At 45.2% G+C, this 11,780-nt stretch overlaps 1 pseudogene; it reads left to right on the forward strand.

Moving 5' to 3' along the window:
* Positions 1 to 3,258: 3,258 nt before the first annotated feature.
* Positions 3,259 to 10,259, forward strand: LOC106802532 (acyl-coenzyme A thioesterase THEM4-like; annotated as a pseudogene).
* The last annotated feature ends 1,521 nt before the right edge of the window (positions 10,260 to 11,780 follow it).

Consider the following 11,780-nt stretch of genomic DNA (forward strand, 5'->3'; position numbering starts at 1 on the left):
ATAAACAAGGCAAATAATGAAATTAAGCTTCTGGACAATAATATAAAAGAAGATCTTCATGACTTTGGTGTAAGGAAAGATATCTTAAACAGAATTCAAAAATATCAGATTAAATTAGACTGCATTAAAATTAAGACTTCTATTAATCAAAAGACAAAGTGGTGGATGTTATGATGTGCCACCCAGATTCTCCCTCGGGAATAAATAACTTTTTACTCCAGCTGCTGGAAGAGCCATCAGCAGACATCACTCAGCTCTCAGCCCCCTTGGGGATTGCCTCATCTGTCCCCTTCACAGGGTGGCTTGCATCCCATGATCAGTCAACTTGAAAGTATAAAGTCCTGGTCCCCTCATCTCAACTTGGGATAGCTTTGAAGGATAGAGTCAGCTAAAATTTGCATTAAGACTACAGTGCAGCTCAACCTCTCCCTCTCCCCAACCCCCTCTTTCCCCAGATGTTGATCCCAAGAGCACTCTCAAATAAACTTCCTACACACTAGTCTCCATCTCAGAATCTGCTTCTTGGGAAACCCAACCTGCCACAGATACCATTCAGAAAGTGAAAAGGCAAGCCTTAGACTATATCATGAATTTTGAGTTATTGAAAACAAAACTAAGAAAGATTTACAGGCTCTTTCCATTTTTCTGCTCTGCAACACGCTTCTCCCATGAGACAAAAAGGTGCATTGTACTATATGTCAATTATAACTTAATAAAAAAATGCAAACTTCTCCAAAAGAAACACCAAAACCAACCAAACAAAAAACTCTTCAACAGGGCCTATCACACCCTGCCTAGGCAGCCCGTCTTCCTCTCCTCCTCTTGGCCCCCCTTATCCTTCACTTGTGCTGTTCCAGCCGCTCTGGCCTCCCCTGAGCCTGGGGAGATTGGTCTCCATATTTATTCAAATGGTTCTTCCTCTCAATTTCTCTGTGTGTGTCTCTCTCTTTTTTCCCCCTGAACTCTAGTTATCTGAGTGTTAGCACTTTTATTTCTCTTATCCATATCTTGTAGCTTTATTTTATATTTGTTTATTAAAGATTTCCTCAATCTGCTCTTGCAATTTTCTAATTCATTTTTCAGCTCTATTCCATCTATTGTGCTCTCATTTCAGCTATTACATTACATATATATGTTTATATATATGTATATATGTATTATACATATATATATATGTTTATATATATGTATATATGTATTATACATATATATATATGTTTAGATATATGTATATATGTATTATACATATATATATGTTTATATATATGTATATATGTATTATACATATATATATGTTTATATATATGTATATATGTATTATACATATATATATATGTTTATATATATGTATATATGTATTATACATATATATATATGTTTATATATATGTATATATGTATTATACATATATATATATGTAATGTGCTCTTTTTCACACTGGCACAGTCAGGCGCTCAATCAACACTTGCTGAGTTGAATTGAGGATGGCAGAAGGGATATGGGGAAGGGGACAGAGGGACATTCACATTTTTAGGCACCTGCTCCGAGCTGGGTATTTAAGCAGCATTTTCTCGTTCAACGAAAAAGTCCTTCAAGATGATTATTGTTAACCTAAGAGGCTGCCAAATCCGAATCCCAGAGCACAATGTCTCCAAAGCCGTGGGAGTCCACTCTACCTCCTGCATCGGCCGGCAAGTCCACTATCTTCTCACACATGCCCTGTGCTCCTCAGCTCACCTGCCTGGCCTGGAGCAAACTGAGTTCTGGAGGATGTGACTCTGAGTTCAGCCAGCAGCACACCCTCCCCGGGAGGGGTCATCATGCAGGACACAGCCAGATTGGACCAGCTCTGTGGTTGGTGTGCAAACTGGGGAGATGTTTCCTCTACCTGCTGCCAGACTGCTGCCTGTCAGGACTTCTCTGTCTCCGAGCTAACAAAGACCATTTGGAGCAGCCAACACTTGTGAAGTGGGACATACCTCTGGATCTTGAACCACGCCAGGCTTTCCTGAGGGGATACTGCAAGGGACACCTCAGAAGTCCTGTCCTGGACCCTGCTCCTCCACTTACAAGCTGGCCTAAACCAACCTCTCCAAGCATCACAGCAGTCATCTGTAAGATAAGGATGATGAAGATGGTGATGATGATGCTATCTGTCCTGCCTGCTCCATAGAACTGCTCGATGTCCAATCTGTAACCTGTAAACATCTCTGTACACATAAAAGGTAAATTATTATTACTATAACAAAAATATACAGCATGTAGCCTTTTACCAGCTGTGTAACTTTGGGAAACTTACCTTAACCATTCTGTGCTTCAGTGTCCTTATGTGTAAAATGGGGATAGTGACGATGCCCATCTCTGATTTATGCGAGAGGCTCACACAGGGTTATGAAGCTGTGTTCTAGCACCACCTATCACTCACTAGCTGGCAGTAACAACAGTCGCCTACAGAATAGAAAGACTTGGAGCTCATTTCTGTGTGTGTCTGGGTGCGTGTGTGTGGTATGCTAAGAATATGTCTGTCAAGGAAAGGCTGAAGAACTGTTCCAGATTAAAGGAGAGTAAAGAGACATGACAATTAACTGAAATATATGATCCTAAATTGGATTCGGGATCAGGGGGGAAAATGCTATGAAGGAAAGTTTTGGTACAATTGGTGAAATTTAAATTTTGATTATATATGAGATAACATAAGTATTAAAATAAGTATTAAAAGAGATAAAACAGGGAAACAGCTAGAACAGTGCCTGGGATATAGAAAGCACAACAATAAATGTTACCTGTTATCACTTACTAGGATGTAAGCCCCATGAGGGCATCGACTTCATCTGTTTTATTCACTGCTGTTTCCCCAGAGCCTGGAACAGGCTCCTGGTACATAATATGTGCTTAATTAATATTTGTTGAATGAATAAATGAACGGGCCTCTGAAGCAAGAAAGAGTTAAGGACTAGGGTGAGGTATTCAGGGCCAATTGTCCTCACACGCAGAGACTGATGTTATTCACTCTGGTTCCTGGTCATTGTTGGTTACCCTGGTGACCCTGGTCTGCAAAACATTCTGAGATTGATCCAATTGTTCCAGGCATCTGGTTAACACAACCAAAAATGCATCTAGCAGCTCCCAAATCAAATGCATTGTAATTTACTAACTCACGATTGCCTGACGTCCCTCCTAGTTCTGCTCCTCACTGCTTTGCCTGGTAAGTGGAGGGGGACTGGATTTTGCTGCTGTCTTCTCTCTGCTCCTCAGGGGATGAAGAAAGGTTCTGATTAGCTGAGTCCGAGCCTCAGGCCAATGCTCACCTACAAGGAGGAAGGCTTGCCTTTGTAAGGAGGTGCAGTTGGCAAATCTCAGCTGGAAGTCATGCTGCAGAGCGGTCTCAGACGGCTGGTGGGGCACCGACATGCAGCACCTCTTCTCCAAGCCCTGGCTGGCCAGCACCGGCTGCCCAGGTCAGGCTGGATGCCAGCCCAGCCTATCACCGTGAGTATCCTCATCGCTTACCAGATGCCGAGCAGTTGCGAGGGTGGTCAGAGTCCCAGAATGAGAGAGATGGAAGGGACCTTACCTGTCATCCAGTCTGCTGCTCTCCTTTGACAGATGAGAAAACTGAGGCCTGGAGATACCAGGTGGCCTGCCCAAGGCCACAGCAGTTATTGGCAGAACACAGACTTAGAGCCAGCACTGGTGATTCTCAGAAGATGCTCATTCCACTTGGCTATATTGTCCTATATTGAGGGGTGGGGCCCTCGAACTGAGGGCTTAGAGACAACATCTGGAGGCCACCTCAGTCTCACTCATCCTGTTGAACATTTCTTACATGGGAAAGTTGGCTTGCTGATCCCCAGAGTGAGCAGAGTCAGGGGGAGAATATCTGATCAGTGGCAACTCAAGGGAAAGCAGCAATTACATTTTAATGAGGTACCTTCTGGATTAAAAAAAAATAGGAGCCAAAATTAAAAGTGAACTGTGTGCAAATTAAGTGCAAAAAAGCATTCATTGGATGTCACTCCTTTCATATTTTCATAAGGTGAGTAACCTCATTCCAAAAACATTTGAGTGCAGGCTTGGTTTCATATGATCAGTACTAGGAAAGAATTCTCTGGGATTAAACTAGGGAAGGGGAGACCTTTCCTGTTGGATTCAGATGGAAGTGACATCTTGGAATGCTTGCTCTGGGCCAGGGACCAGGACAAGGACATCTGTGTATCGTGACCTCATGCAGTCCTCACAGCACCCCACAGGGCAGGTGGTGTTCTTCTCATTTGACAGATTTGAAAACCGATGCTGAGGGCAGTTAGGGACCAGCAGCAGGAAGTACAGTGTATTAATGGGAAGAAGTTATGGAGACTGAATTCAAATGCCACTCTACCATTAACTAGCTGGCAAAAGAGCCGCCTTGGGAGAGCAGTAAGGATTGGAGTTCATTCTTAGGTGTTAGGCTTTTGTTCCCCCCTTAAGAGCCTGTCTGTCTATAAATAGTATACGAATCTGTATTTCTCTCCATCTGTGTGGGTAAGGAAGGGCGTATGCAGGGAACTGTAAGTAAACCAGATAAATGAGCCAGAAAAAGTAGAAACTGTAAAAGAACAGAACTGCTTGGCACCAATGAATACAAATAATAACCAGGTGGAAGGTACAAGACAGTGCTGCCACATGATGGATTATTCAAAATTCCTGGGAGAAGAGCTGGCCATTTGGACCCTGTCTTCTCCCCTGTCTGCCAGAGAAGGGAGTCTCTGGTTGAGCCTCCAGTTGTAATGGGACATTAGGAGGCATAATAAATCAGATAGTCAACCAAAGTGAACTGTCTTGGGAGTAGAGCCTGGAGGACACGGGGGAGCAGGAGAGGGAAGAGGCAGTGAAAAGACTGTCTTTAAATTGTATATCAGCCAGACTCCCCAGGGTCACTGAGGCTTGACCAGACTACAAGTACCCCTGTGTGAGTAGGAATCTTTCTAACACACACATCTGGACATTTTATTCTCTTGCTTATAACTGTTCTGGATAAAGCCCAAATTCTTTCACATGGCAGCTCGGGTCCCAGGCTTTCTCTCTGACCTCCTCTGTTGCCTCCCTTCCCTCCTGCTAGACCTTTCCACTTTTACAGTTCTGAGAACCTGCCATGCTGTCTCTCACCTCTGGGCATTTGTACATGCTCTGCCTGGTTAAAAAAAAAAAAAGGCCCATCTATTTAATACATGCATGAATTAATGAGTCAAATTGGAATTGTATCAGACACAGTCTACCACCTCTTTTGGACTCTGCAGGTCTCAAGCAGCCACTTCCAGTCCAATATAAAGGATTATTCCCTCCCCAATGCCAGCTGGAGCCGAGTCATGGTGGGGCTGTCAAATGAACTCACGGAGAAGACTGTGGATGGGTCGTGGGCGCACTTCCAGATTATTGGTGCTCTATGCAGTTACTGAAAGAGGCAGAACTTGCTAGGATTGCTAAAGCTGTCCCAGGTAAGTTCATACCCCTGTATCAGGAGTGCTTAACCTGGACTAGAGGGGGCCTCTGAATAATGCAGAACCATTGGCAAAACTTGCTTATGTGTGTGCATTTTCCTCAAGGCGCTCCGTGCCTCAGCCCATCTCCCACATCTCTGGTGTGGCTTGCATTAGCCTCAGAGTCAGGTACCAGGTAGTCACGACGTGGTGATCCTAGACTCACCTGATATCAGGCCAGGAAAGGAACTTGGAGGCCACCTAGTTCAACTCGCTCGTTTTACAAGTGAGAAAAGTGAGGCCTAGAGAGGTGCCACAGTGAGTTTTTGGCAGAGCCTGGACAAGAATCAGGAAGCCCTGACTCCTGGTTCGGTGCTCTCTCCACAGGGTCGGCAGTCAGGATTCAGATGGAATCATCTCCTTATACCTGCCCGCCCCACCATCTCCTGTAGACCAGACAGGTGCAGTATGAGAGAGGAATTGGGAAGGGGCAGTGCCTTCACCCTGGTACACCCAAGGCTGGTAGCTCAGTGACGCTACCAGAGGGCAGCAGTCAGGTATCTTATTGACCACCGAGGCCAGGAACCACAACCTGTCGGGGAAAGGACTCATGCTCCCTCTAGTGGTCAATTTGAGCTGAGATCCTGAATAGTCAAGGAGAACGGATCGAAAAGAATGGCAGAAGATGGGATATGGCATTGAAGAGACAGGAAGAGCCAGTTGGAAGACTTCTAATTTTACAAACCTAACCTGTCATTAGAAATTCTGCTTTGAGATTCTTGGCAAAAGTGCAGGTGTTTGATACGTGTCTGGATTTTATGTATTGGAGGCTTTACCCTTGACCTCCAATTAAGGCCTCTAAACCCTCCCACTTCCCTTGGAGGTCATACTGTATAGACAAATCTCACTTGGATCTCAGACCTGTGGGAGTTAGAGGAGGGGACATATTTGCTTATTTTACGGGAAGGATTTTCACCTGCTTATTCCTTGATCTGCCCAAATCAGTGCATTTCAGATTAGCATTTGCGTATTCAGTTGATAGACACAGTGGTATTCCGATTCCACGGGCAGTTCACTTCTCCTCACTGTCCCTCACACTGCTGATCTCTTCCCCTCTCTGGAAGCTGCTCTTCTCCTTCAGAGGATTATGGGGCCATTCTAGGAGGTGGAGATGGGAAGCTGAGGGCAGTGGGTTTTCCTGAGGACCTCCTCCGGTCAGATGCTTTCTGCCCTGGAGACCCGCACCGCCCTGAGGGTCAGACTCTAGCCTGAGGTCCATCTCATTGACTTGACTCTTCTCTCTAGTCCAAATGATAGAAGATGCCCGCCTCTTTCTGCAGATCACAGAGATGGAGACACTTGGCTTTGAGTATGTCATCTTCCACAATGACTCAGAGAAGAAGTGTATCTGCTTGTTCCAGCCTGGGCCCCTCCTGGAGGGGCTGCCTGGGTCAGGCATGGAGGACCATCCCAGTTGGCAGCTTAAATGGGCTTTTTCTTGGTCAAAGAGCAGGGACGGGGGCGAGAGGCCAACTTGTGGGTCCGTGGCTACCTTCAGCAGGTTCTTGGTTATCACAGTGCAGAGGAGCATAAACCTCATTCTACTGGCTCCCTGCGGAAGGTGGCTCAGCCAGCCCCTCAGTCACCTACCTCGCTGATCCTCAACCTCCCAATCGGCAGTGGAGTAAGCCATGGACGTTAAAAATGAGAAAGGGGAGAAACTATTTTTGTTCAGTGGCTAGTATATGCCAGACCCTGTACATCGAGCTTTGGCAATGTTAATTTAATGCTCACAAAAATTCTTAGAAGGAGATATTCTTTTTTCCTATCTTATAGATGAAGAAACAGATGTTCCAAGTGGTTATGTGACTGAGGTCACATAGCTAGAAATGTGGGATTCAGAGTTAGGTCTCTCTGCCTGCAAAGCCCACGTTGTTTTCCCTGCACCTGTCTATTTCCACCTGAGACTAACCCAGGAGGGAACACAAGATTCATCAGAATTTGAAGCTGAGGGGCCAGCCCTGTGGCTTAGCGGTTGAGCGCGTGCGCTCCGCTACTGGTGGCCCGGGTTCGGATCCCGGGTGCGCACTGACGCACTGCTTCTCGGGCCTCATGGCCGCGTCCCACATACAGCAACTGGAAGGATGTGCAGCTGTGACACACAACTGTCTACTGGGGCTTTGGGGGAAAAATAAATAAATAAAAATTAAAAAAAAAAAAAAAAAAGAATTTGAAGCTGAGGCTGGCAGTGGGGTGGAGGGCTTCTTCCGCTACTTTGAATAGCTCATCCCCTTCTAAGCAGGTGCAACTTGCTTTAGACAACTTTGCTTGTCTTCCCCTCTCATTGGTTTTCCTCCCACTTCTCTGCTCTACCCTGAGTGATGCAAGAATCTGGTCCTGGATGGCAGGGAGCCCTTCAGCATTTCACCTCTCCAGCACCTGGCTGTGCAGAGTGGGGTCCTGGGTGATTATTGTTTTCCTTTTCTTCCCTCGTCTGGCCCTGCAGGATCATCCACGGCAGTGCACTAGGGACCGTGATAGACACCACGTTTTTCATGATGGCGTACTACAGTGCCAGGGCGGTCTTTACAGGGACCATGACCATCACCTTCAAGAGGTCTGTTTCCTTGCCTGTGTTCAAGTGAGGAGTGAGCTGGTGTGGGGTTATTCCATGTGCTATGATGAGAAATAAGGGCTCAGGCAGCAATCTGAGTGCAAAGAGATTCAACTTCTGCTTTTCTCATGGACCAATCTAAACTTTTTAGCTGTTCCTTTTTCATCCAAGGACAAGGTAACAATCTTGAAGATGGGTTATGTGTCAAACATAAAAATATTCTACATAGCGTGATGATGGACTATTTTTGGTCACTTCTGATTTAGAGAAAACCAATCAATGTGCCCATAAATATTTAACTCATCCACAAATAATTATTGGGCCCCTACTGAAATGATAATTCCTTACATTTGATTAGTCTCTTACTAAACACTTAGATACACATTATTTCATTTGATCTTTACTATAACCCTGCGAGGTAGGTACTATTATCTCCAATTTGACAAATGAGGAAACTGAATACACAGCTAGCAAGTGACAAAGGCAGGATCAAAGGAAGGCATCGCATCGCTGCTTGATTCCAAAGTCCACTTTCTTTGCACGACACCACTCTGCCTGGGTGGGCTCTCAAGGACAAACAGGGAAGAGCAGGACACAGCCCCTACCCTCCAAGGAGGGCAACAAGGTGTATTGGTCAGAGTTCTCCAGAGAAATACAGATAGACAGACATAAAATATTATATTAATATATTAACATAGCTATTATATATAATATTAATATATTAACATACACATATATAGATAGATTTATTTCAAGGAACTGGCTTATGCAAATGTGGGGACTGCCGAGCCTGAAATCCTTAGGACAGGCCATCAGGCTGGAAACTCTTAGGCAGGAACTGAGGCTGCAGCCTTGAGGCAGAATTTCTTCTTCCTCAGAGAAGCCTCAGTTTTGTTCTCAAGGCCTTTCAACTGACTAGATTCGGCCCACCCAGATTATTGAAGATAATCTGCTTTACTTAAAGTTAACCATGTCTACAAAATACCTTCACAGCAACTCCTAGATTAGTGTTGACTGAATAACTGGGGATTATAACCTAGTCAAGTTGACATATATAACTCACCGTCACACAAGGAATACTCGTTTACAGATAGAGCCATTCTGCCAAAGAAGAAAACCTTCCATGTGTGGGTACAACTACTTGACATCAGGCAAACTGCTACTGGGTCCTGCTCAGCCCTGTGGGCAATTCACACTGGTCAGGAACAGGGAGAACTGTACCTGAAAATATGTGCTAAAGTTTATGAACTTTTAGCCAAAATGTAGCATATGTTTCCTCACTGGGAAGACGGCAGGAAAACAAGAGGAACTTGATCTTTCCGGAGGACGGGGAAATGGTTTGTCACAATGTTGATGGAGTGGTTTGTGGCTTCAATATGATGATAAAACAAAATGCCACACAGCCTGGGCTTGCCTTATGGCTCCTCTCTTCCAAGGCCCCTGATACTCAGCCCTCGGGGTAGAATTCCAGGACCCCCTTTCTGGTAGGGGCATAGTCTCTCTGCCTGAGTCATCCACTCCTTTCTCGGAGACCAGCCCATGAGCCGCTCTATCTCGCTGCTCTCTCATAGCCCAGGCATCCTCAGCTCAGTGGTGAGGCTGGAGGCAAAGGTCACTGGCACAGAAGGAAGAAAGGTAATTCTCTCTTGTGAAGCCCAAAGCAGTGACAGGACCATCATCTTTGCCGAAGCTTCTGGTAAAGCCATTACAATTCATTTTTCTTCCTGTTTGTGCCCATCCCTGTGACCAGGCACAGAGGGTGACTTCCCCCACCACTGAGGGCAGTGCTTGCCCTTGGAGACCCTTAAGGTTGCTCTTTCGTGTTTGGGGTGGGAGGGATGTCCAAATCGAGAAGAACATCCATTAGTTATAGGATGGAGACCACCGTAACATACCCATTCGCCTCTCTGGGAGGCCCCAAGTCATAAAGAGGCCTGTGAAGAGGAGGGGAGGAGGTTGTGGCAGCACAGTGTGCATGGTATCTCACCTCTTGATCCCCTACTGGCTTCCCAAATGCAAAGGCGAGCTCATTGCTTTGACAACAGTAGAGGAAATTTAGACATTTCCAGAAGCAGCTCTGGCTCCAGCAGACAGGAAGGGTTTCCCTGAGCCAGTTTTCCTGGAAGCACTGGGGGCAACTCACCTTCGTGTTCTTCACCATTCCAGCCATCTTCTTCCGGATGAGGTGACACAGGTGCAAGGCACTGTAAGGCTCATCTCCTCTTGCCCTGGAGGGCAGAAAAATGAAGCTTCCTTTGGAGCAGCTTCTGTTTCTCCCATTCGTCTCCAGCTTCTCATGTTTACTCCAGCCGTTTCCATCGTGGGTGGTGGAAACTTCTCCAGATGTCAAAGCTTGTTGTAAATAAAGTTTTAAGAGGGAGGTCATGTATCCAAATTGACATATGTGCATTTCTTCCTGGATAGAGAGTGTCTACAGTCACTGGGATGGGAATGCATCATTTAACCTTAGCATTCAACTCAGAAAAAAAAGGGTCAGATTGGGTTTGAAGGACCCAGTGTGTAACTGGGGAGGAGTTAGGTCATAGAAGCAAAATCACTTTCCACTGACTGTGAACAAGTCAGGGAAGCCTTGCCTGATGTAAATGACCTTGTTTTGAACTAACGTCACACACAATGTTTTTACCAGATATTTTTCCTTTTATTGTTTAATTCACTCCTCTAAGTTCTGCCATTAAGTACTGCTCCAAAATCCTCACTTATCTGCTGATGGGTAATGCTTCTTTCACGCGACCTTATACATCTTTGCATCTCTAAGAATATGGGGGGAGGATCGGAGGAGATGGGGGGACCTGGGGCTCCAGGGTTGTGAGTGTGGCAGGAACATACAGAGGAGGAAAACCTGGCAGGCATCCACTGCCCTTGAAAGCCAGCCCACTTCTTTTGAGCTCAGAGCCAACACCACAAACCTGCGGAGGGTGGGGCAGTGGGCCACCACCCGCAGAGTGGCCAAGAGCAGCCTCTGAAATATACCAATCCATTATTTCTCATAAGTAGGAAGCCTTGCCTTATAAGGGGGAAAAAGTAGGTCTCCCTTCAAAAAGAACTCTCAGCTTAGTCATCAACATTGCACAATGAGTCTAGCAGCTCAGAACAAGGGGTAGCAAAGTACTCAACAATTACCAGACAAGTTTGCATATATATATTTTTTAATGTTCATGCTTTGCTTAATCCCCTCTGGGGATAAAGAGCCCACTTTCTTGCCTGTTCCTTGGGCGTCAGTGGCACAGGAATGAGGCCTTAAAAAATAGCATCTTGCTTCCTAAATCATCAGTTTCTTTCCTGACCTAGATTTCCTGGGTGAAGAATGGATGGTGAAAAGTTGCGAAGGCTGTTGCTATGAAAAGTTTGGACTTTATTCTGCAGATAACCGGGGCCACTGAAGGTGTGTGCCTGCCTTTTTCAACAGGAGCAGCAGGATCTCAGCAGTAATACTTTTCCATGGATCAGCCAGACAAGAATAACAGGAAATTGGAGACCAAAAAGAAGGTTATTGACAGAGTCCAGATGCGGGATAAAACCATAATCTTAACCATCTAGACTACAGTTGTCCAACAAAAATGTAGTGTGAGCCACATGCTGTAATTTTAAATGTTCTAATAGCCATATTAAAAAAGTAAAAAGAAACAGGTAAAATTAATTTTAATAATATATTTCACCTAACCCCAAATATCCAATATATGATTTCGACA

This window comes from Ceratotherium simum, chromosome 5 (genome assembly GCF_057802395.1).
Source record: "Ceratotherium simum simum isolate JZ-2026a chromosome 5, ASM5780239v1, whole genome shotgun sequence".
In the NCBI taxonomy this organism is placed as follows: domain Eukaryota; kingdom Metazoa; phylum Chordata; class Mammalia; order Perissodactyla; family Rhinocerotidae; genus Ceratotherium; species Ceratotherium simum.